Below are 8,747 nucleotides of genomic sequence, written 5' to 3' on the forward strand. Positions count from 1 at the left end.
TGCTTGTTTACTTGTGATCACTGAATGTAGGTCTAGACTGTCTTTGCTAAATTTCCCTAGGCACAGGTCAGCTTTCCTGTCTAGCACCTATCATTCATTCCTGCAAAGAACCACATATTGGTATGCACCTCTTATTGAAGTCACTTATGAATGGCCAAATCACACAAATATAGTGTCTACGGGATGCTTGTGATACTTTTCAAATATTTTCACCACTTTATATTTGAGATTTAGACCTCAGTACTCTAAATCTAGGACCAAAACTCTTAATCTACAGATATAATTTTGGGAAAGTTACTAAATTTATCTAGCCTTGGTTGACTCATTTATAACATGGAGATGAGGAAGGATTAAATGAGATAAGTATGGCACAAAAAAGGCTCAGCAAAAAATGGATACACATCCCTGTTCTAAAAAAGTCAGTAGGAAGAACAGGTTAAGTGTTTCATTAAATATCAAAGTGGGGGAAATGTTACATTGAAGAAAGTTTGTTTAACCCTTTTGTTCTGAAATGATTATTTGGTAAACATATCCCCATTTAAATGATGAATTACAGGACTCCATAATATAATTAGTACTTGCTAAAGTAAAGACTATTATTTCTACGTTTCTCAGTGATATTCAGGAAAGGTAAGGTCATCTCTAATACTTCATGAATCTTTCTGAGGTGCTAGGCAGTCAGACTTAAGGAAAATTGTATTGAGACATCAACGAAGTTCTTTGAAGCCCAATAGGAATATAAAAGGGGGAGTAAAATAATGTGTAAATAATGTTATTATGCTGTTCAGAATATGTATTCTCACATACATGAGCTAACATACACCCACCACACCCATGCATGTGTGTGCGCACACACACACACATTTCATTTCCAATATCCCCTTATCTAAGGGGAAGACCAAAACAGAAAATTTAGAAGATTGCCTTAAACATTATGAGTCAATGGGCCAGTCAACTGAAGCTTTGTGAGAGGGGAATTTGGGGGAGGGGTTGTTTTTTGTTCATTTGTTTATTTTTTATCACATCCATGGAACCTCAAGTATAGTTTAGATTTCTGGCCATTTCTCAAATGTATTGCTTGCAATCAAAATCAATTGCTTGATTCACAGAGAATCAAGTCTATGAAATTACTACACGTAAGAACATACTAAAAACACAGACAGAAAAATTATTCTTTAAATTTAATGAGTCTGTATCTCTAGCCTACTGCCTTCATACATGAAGAATGTGGTGTTAGAGCAAGAATATGAACTTTCCACAACATATTTTTTCCATAGTAGAATTTAACTTGGTAGGGCTGGATGTACATGTGTTCCCTTTATTAGAGGATGAGTTAAATTTATGATAATGGGAAAGTTAAGGAATGTAAGCCAAATCATGATCTACGGGGGCAAAGCAGTGACTCAAATCTAAAACACAGAAGTAAAGTAACTTCATCAAGTTCCATTATACCTGTTCATGTTCTGAGCATTAATTCAGAGTTGAGTAGATTTCTATGAGAAATAAGAGGCATGTAATAGAAGCATAGAGATGTAAACTTTAAGGGTCAAAGAATATCTGAGATGTTATTAAAAAGAAAAGAAAGGAGCAAAGAAACAAAGCAGGCAAGCAGAGAAGCAGGCAAGCAGGTAGGCAGGCAGGCCTTTGTTGTGTTCATCTACATGCTGAGCATGCCTCTGAGAAGGACCTGCAATTTTCAAGTGGTCAATAAATATTTCCCAAATTCAAATGTGAAGAAAAAACATAATTTAAAAAAAGCGAACATGGCCAAATATCTAGGAACCATGGTGGTTTATAAAGCGGTCATAGAACTATAATTGAAAAGGGAAAGAAGAAATTATGAAGCAATCTTGGTCAGGGATTTTCCCAAGTTAGCCACTGACCAGAGAAACAAGAACAAGAAACACCTAGTAAAATAAGCACTAGGAAAAGTTCACCAAGACTCAACGTCAACCAGTCAACTAAGACCCCATATGTACAACAATGCCAAGCAACCAGAGCTTCCAGGGACTAAGCCACTACCTAAAGACTATACATGGACTGACCCTGGACTCTGACCTCATAGGTAGCAATGAATATCCTAGTAAGAGCACCAGTGGAAGGGGAAGCCCTGGGTCCTGCTAAGACTGAACCCCCAGTGAACTAGACTGTTGGGGGGAGGGGGACAATGGGGGGAGGGTAGGGAGGGGAACACCGATAAGAAAGGGGAGGGGGGAGGGGGATGTTTGCCCGGAAACTGGGAAAGGGAATAACACTCGAAATGTATATAAGAAATACTCAAGTTAATAATAATAAAAAAAAAGAAATGCCTGCATGACAGACATCAAAGTCAACAGTTCCTCCTCGCTGCCTACTTTTGAAGCATCTCTGGAAGTCAAAGTTTATGTAGTTGCTGCCCATTCGCCATTCTAATTTGTCTCTGTCTGATTTTGCTGCTTGCCTTATTTACACTGATTCTTCTTCAGTTGACAATTACTGATGATAAACAATGCTACCCTAAAATTCATTAGGATCTTGTTTTATCACCATCCACTTTTGCTCAAATAAGCATCAGGTATTATTGACAACATCATTTTTAGCAATAATAACTTTGAACCAATGAATCTTCTGGCCTCACAAGGAAAAAGGATGTCAAATCAGCCTCCCCTGAGAATTAGGACCCTCTCCCCTTCAAGGAATCAGCTGACAGATCTTTATGGTTTCCCAAACAAAATCAATAGCAGGCCCTTGTCCCACCTGTAAAGCCACAGAGAGATGGGTAATTGGATAGTTATCTTCGCTGTTGACAATGCCATAAGTAGAAAAGAGAATCCATAGATTCTAGCAAAGAGGTTGTTGGCCAAGATCCCTTAGTAGTAGTGGCACATATGGAAACACTGGGGAAGTTTATACCAGAGCAAAGGGAAGGAATCTGTGTGACGATTATCATTAAACTCATCATAAAGTATTATCCACACATTGCATATTCCTTACTTGGTCTTACATCCCACTTTTAGCATAATCATTTCCCTCTTTTCATCTTTTAAAACTGATACATAGTTGGTTCATCTTATTTCATAGAATTGTTTTTTGTTAGTTTCTCTGTTGCTGTGACAAAACATTAACCAAAACCAGCTTGGGGAGGAAAGGGTTTACTTTATCTGATAACTCTCAGGCCACGCTCTATCATTGAGGCAAGTGACATCAGGAACTCTAGGTAGACTCCAGAACCTGGAGCCAGGAATGGAAGTGGAAGTCACAAAGGAATAGTGCTTACTGGCTTTCTTTCCATGGCTTGCTCAGCCTGATTTTTTCATACAGCTCAGACCCACATACCCAAGCATAGCACCATCCACAGTAGCCTGGCCAACAAACAACTATTAACCAAAACAATGCCCCACTGGCTTGCCTACAAGCCAATCAAATTGACACATTTTCTCAATTGAGGTTCCTTCTTCCAAGATGACCATAGATTGTGTCGGGTCAACAAAACATTAACCAGTACACAGTTGTTATGTTTATGTCCTGAGAAACTTGGGTCACCTCAATGAATCTTTCCTAGCCTTCCTTGTCTCTTAAACCTTGCCTGAGTCAGCCTCCTTTGATGGGTAATTCCACCCAGTATGTCTTATTACTATTAACCAGACAAGAAAAGACTTCAGCTTCTCAATACTGGCCTCAGGAATGGCCACATGTGGCAAGTTCAAGTCACCATGAGTATTAAAAGACAGTATAAATTGCTCTATCTGCTTCCTTTTTGTTTTTTCATTAGAATAAAAAAAGTCATTACTCTCCAAGGCTTCTCCAGCCCCGTCTGTGATGTGTACATCATTTCTGCTTCCTACACCTTCGGCAAGAAACAACAGCAAACAGGGCATGTAAATGTGCTATCCTGGCCATGAATTATTAAAAGAGACTCCCATATTTCTATGACAATCAAGGCAAATATAAAAACAGAACTGAATTTTCTCCCCAGACATAACATTTCTGAATTACCACAAATCCAATTGAATATGAGGTGTGATAATAACAAAGATAGATATTTAGTGTGCTGCCCTTAAATACTGCCACTAAAGCTGTTTATATTCTTGCACATCTTTATTTTTTGTTCTAATAGCCACTATTTTCTTGAAAGAGCATATCCTTGGAATCATTCCAATTGGAAAGGAAACTTCAATGTACAGAAATCAGATTTTCAAACTGAGCTGCCAGACTTTGTTCAGTTTGCACAGAGGCATCCCCTAGTGGCTCAACAGAGTCAGTACTAGTCTCAGAAGTACCTCACTGCCAGCTCCCGACTGTGCCTTTGAACATATCACTGGCTGTACACCTTGCATCTACAAGCTATCACCCGCCTCTTATGACAGAGATAATAATGCCTAGTCACATGAGCACTTCACTGTTGGGGCAAGGAGCAGTCTTAGAACCAGTCAAAGGCCTTGTAAACTGGTACTGGGCTTCAAAGATCCTGTCATCCAGAGGTCCCCAAACATCCCTTTCTGAGCACCCTGATTTCAGCATACACAAGAATCCCTAGCCTCCTTGTTTTCTCCTTCTATTGTGCATATATGCAAAACAGTAAAATGACAATTGTGGGAACTGTACAGCTTCATTGAGCTCATTTGGTTTAAATGCAGAGAGCTGGGATTCTTGTCATTCATTACTCAGAGATAAAACTCTTTTATGTATTTTTGAAAGAAGGAAGTGAAACAGCAGAATTAGGAGGCATCAGTTCACTTAATTATTGTTTACAAGTTGCAGTGGAATGGCACGCCAAGTCTGCTTTGCTACCCAAACTATGTGCTAGACAGAGGCACAGCTTCATCCTTGCCAAGGAGCCTGAGTAGTCCTGTCAGAGTTGAAGCAAGTCAATCCATCAAGTGAGAACTGAGTAAGAGGAAAAAACACTCAAGTATAGCAATATGAAAATACAGCCAGTCCTTGGCTCACACTAATTATCTGAGTTCTGGAGAGCTCCCGAGTGAGGACTCAAATTTTAGAGATGCTTAGGCCTCCACTTAAAACAATACACTCCCAGAATGGATTTCCTGGACATTAGAATCTGTGGATGGTGATTTCCCAAATAGGAGCATAAACACCATGAGGGAAAACAAAAATGGAGCATAAGCGAAGGTGTCGTAACCAGTGAGAGATCCTTCTAAGTGTCTTCTAAATTCCCCCTCTGTCTGCTTTACCTATGGATCCCCAAACTAACTGGATCACATGTTTTCTCAGACCATCAAACTCCAAAATGTCTCCTTTTAGCACAAATTCTAATTTAGCTCAGCTTTTTGAAGTTGTCTCATATATCCATGGCTTAGCAATGGTATAACCACACAAAAAATCACAACAACATGCAAAGTGATACCATTGGAAATGCTGATAAACTTGAAAGATATTAATACACACCTCTCCAACTGTGGTATGCAGGTCGCAAGTGAATCAGTAAAAATGTGCCAAATAACATTTATTTTAGAGAAATTGAACTGAATAGTGATGGGCACACCAATGTATTCCTCTTCTAATTACCAACAGAAATTTATTTATTTAGTGTGAAGGTATGCAGGCAGGCACACACATTATTATTATCAGTGACCATGTGCTCAACTAAAAATACAGGGTATAAGAAAACTTATTTTAATAAAAAATTATTTAATGCAGGAGTCTATTAATAAAATAGAAGATTGGGTTAATTTTGTCAACTTGACATACACCAAAGTCAGCTGGGAAGATAGAACGTCAGTTGAGAAAGCCTCTATTAGACTAGCCTCTAGCGGTGTCTGTGGGGCATCCCCTTGATTAATGATGTGCAAGGGTCCAGTCCACTGTACATGGTATCACTCCTTGGTAGGTGATCTGGATGATATGAAAATGGGCTGAGAAATCCAGGAGAATTAATCCAATAAGTAGCATTCCTCCATGGTCCCTGCTTTAGTTTCTGCCTCCATATTCCTGCTTTGAGCTCTTTCCAAGGTTTTCTTAGATAGCAGACTTTAACCTTCAGTCAAATATCTCATTTCCTCCTCAAGTCAGTTTGAGCAAGTGTTTTTATGAAATCAATAGAAGGGCAAATTAGGACAGGAAGGAAGAGTTAGAGGTTCTAGAACTTAGATGGCTCAATGGTTAAGAACATAAGTCTAAACTGAAGTTGTCAAGTCTGTTGAAATGCACCATGAAGCTTTGAGTGAAGCTTTCCTGGGGAAAATGTGGGCTTCGATATAAAGAACGTGTCTGTCAAAGATGTTAGACATGGCAATGTTGCTGATGACAGCAAAAATTACCCAGGATGGAAGCAGCTGGCCTCACTGCTCAGGTGATTATCCCAAACTATCCAGGCCAAATTAGTGCTGGCTATGCTCCTGTTCTGAATTGTCACACAGCCCACATACCGAGCTTAAAGAAAAGATAGATAGATAGATAGATAGATAGATAGATAGATAGATAGATAGATAGATAGATAGATGATAGATAGATAGATAGATAGATAGATAGATAGATAGATAGATAGATAGATAGATAGATAGTCGTTCTGGTAAGAATCTGGAAGATGACCCCAAATTCTTGAGGTCTGGTGATGCTGCCATTGTTGATATGGCCCCTGGCAAGCCCATGTGTGCTGAGAGCTTCTCTGACTATCCTCCACTTGGTCGTTTTGCTGTTTGTGACATGAGGCAGGCAGTTGCTGTGAGTGTCATTAAAGCTGTGGACAAGAAGGCTGCAGGAACTGGCAAAGTCACCAAGTCTGCCCAGAAAGCTCAGAAAGCTAAATGAATATTATCCCTAACACCTGCCACCCCAGTCTTAATCAGTGGGGGAAGAATGGTCTCAGAACTGTTTGACTCAATTGGCCATTTAAGTTTAATAGTAAAAGACTGGTTAATGATAACAATGCATTGTAAAACCTTCAGAAGGAAAGAAGGTTTTGTGGACCATTATTTGTGTGTGTGTGTGTGTGTGTGTGTGTGTGTGTGTGTGTGTGTGTGTGTGTGGCAGTTTTAAGTTATTAGTTTTCAAAATCAGTACTTTTTAATGGAAACAACTTGATCAAAAATCTGTCACAGAATTTTGAGACCCATTAAAACAAGTTTAATGAGAAAAAAGATAAACTTTCATCAAAAAGAGAACATAAGTCTAGCTCCAGGAGGAATCGTTACCCTTTTTTGAGACCATCTTTTGAGACATCACAAAATCTCTATCTCCCCAAATAAATTTACATCAGAGACAAGTATAAACATTTATTTCAGAAAGTTCCTGAGAAGGTCTGCAAAGGTCTGTCAGAACACATTGTCAAGAAGCATTCTAAATAGTGTTCCCTCTACTCCATACACTTGATACATGCCTCTTCTTCTCCATTCTCCTTTTCCTTTTCCTGGGTTAATTCTACTCATTATTTGTACCTTAACATATATATTAATTCTGCTCTATATATTTACTGATTCAGTGCCACATATGTATCCCAGAGCTGGCCGTGCCCTCAAAACTCTCCTGCTTTAGCTCACCAAGAGGTGGGATTTCAGGTATGCAACACCATACCAACTATAGATCTCTCTTAGAAACTGTCTTAGTCATATCTAACTTGTATAAAAACTGTCCCATATACTGAGTCTCTCCTAAATATTGAAATTGATTTCACACAATCCTGACGACTAGGAGATGAAAGAGCTGCATAAAATCTCTTTGAGAAAAGGCAGTCATCCCATTCATGAGGATTCTATCTTGACTTCGTTCCTAAAGGACAACCTTAAACTAAGGTTAGGTGTCATCATATATGACTTTAGAGACAAACATGCTATGCTAAAATGCTTCAGTAATTTTGAGCAGGCCAGAGGCACCTTCCATATGCTGTCACTGTAAGATTTACATTTAGGTAACAAATAACCTATCAGAAGCTATTACTCAGGTAGTTGTCTACTGCAAGCATTTAATTGGAGACACAAGGACCAGATGTTCAAGGTCATCAGTCTAGACTACATGAGAACCTGTCTCAAAAAGACAGTGGTAGAATTATAGCCAACTGGACCACATATTTTCCTGCTTCATTTTCTTTTGGAACAAAAATCATTAATATTGAAATGTTCTCATTTATCTCTTTTTTCCATTAACTATTGAAGAATTTTGTAATCTGAATACCTGCACCACCCAAAATTTTTGTGCCAAAATCTTGCTTCATCCCATTGATGATATTGATATATAAATGATGATGGTACTGATATATTAAAGCCTTTATAAAGTGATCAGGTTATGACAGCATAGCTTGAAAAGAGTCTTTTCATCTCATCTATCATATGAAGACACAAGAAGTCATCAGTTATGAGCAAGGTGTAAGCCCTCACCAGACCCTAGATCCCTCAACACCTTGATAATGAACCTCAAACCTTTGAAACAAATATGAATAATTTTTCATGTTTATCAGGTTATTGACTTTTTTACAGCCTCTCCAGAAGATTCATATCAGAGACAAAGCCCTGCTGAATGACTGGCTCTTCTCTTTGACTCTTCAAAATACTCTGTAATGTCTTCAGAACCCTGGGAATCACGCCTGGAAGCCAGTCTTAGTGCCGAACCACCAAAGTTTTCAGCGATGCTGTAAACATTAAATTCTCCAAATGCATGTACAGTCAAGACAGAACAAATCTTAGTTCTTAAAACCAAACCCCACACAATTCAAAGCCAGTCAGAAATTCTTTCTTCACACTAACTGCTACAGTCATAAAGCTGGATCTAAGGAAAGTACAAAAGAAAACTGCATATTCTGCCTTCCATTAAGA

The 8,747-nt window shown here is 38.7% G+C and overlaps 1 pseudogene; it reads left to right on the top strand.

The window, feature by feature from the left end:
• The first annotated feature begins 5,095 nt into the window (after positions 1–5,095).
• Positions 5,096–6,920, top strand: Eef1a1-ps16 (eukaryotic translation elongation factor 1 alpha 1, pseudogene 16; annotated as a pseudogene).
• Positions 6,921–8,747: the final 1,827 nt, after the last annotated feature.

This window comes from Rattus norvegicus, chromosome 4 (genome assembly GCF_036323735.1).
Source record: "Rattus norvegicus strain BN/NHsdMcwi chromosome 4, GRCr8, whole genome shotgun sequence".
In the NCBI taxonomy this organism is placed as follows: Eukaryota; Metazoa; Chordata; class Mammalia; order Rodentia; family Muridae; genus Rattus; species Rattus norvegicus.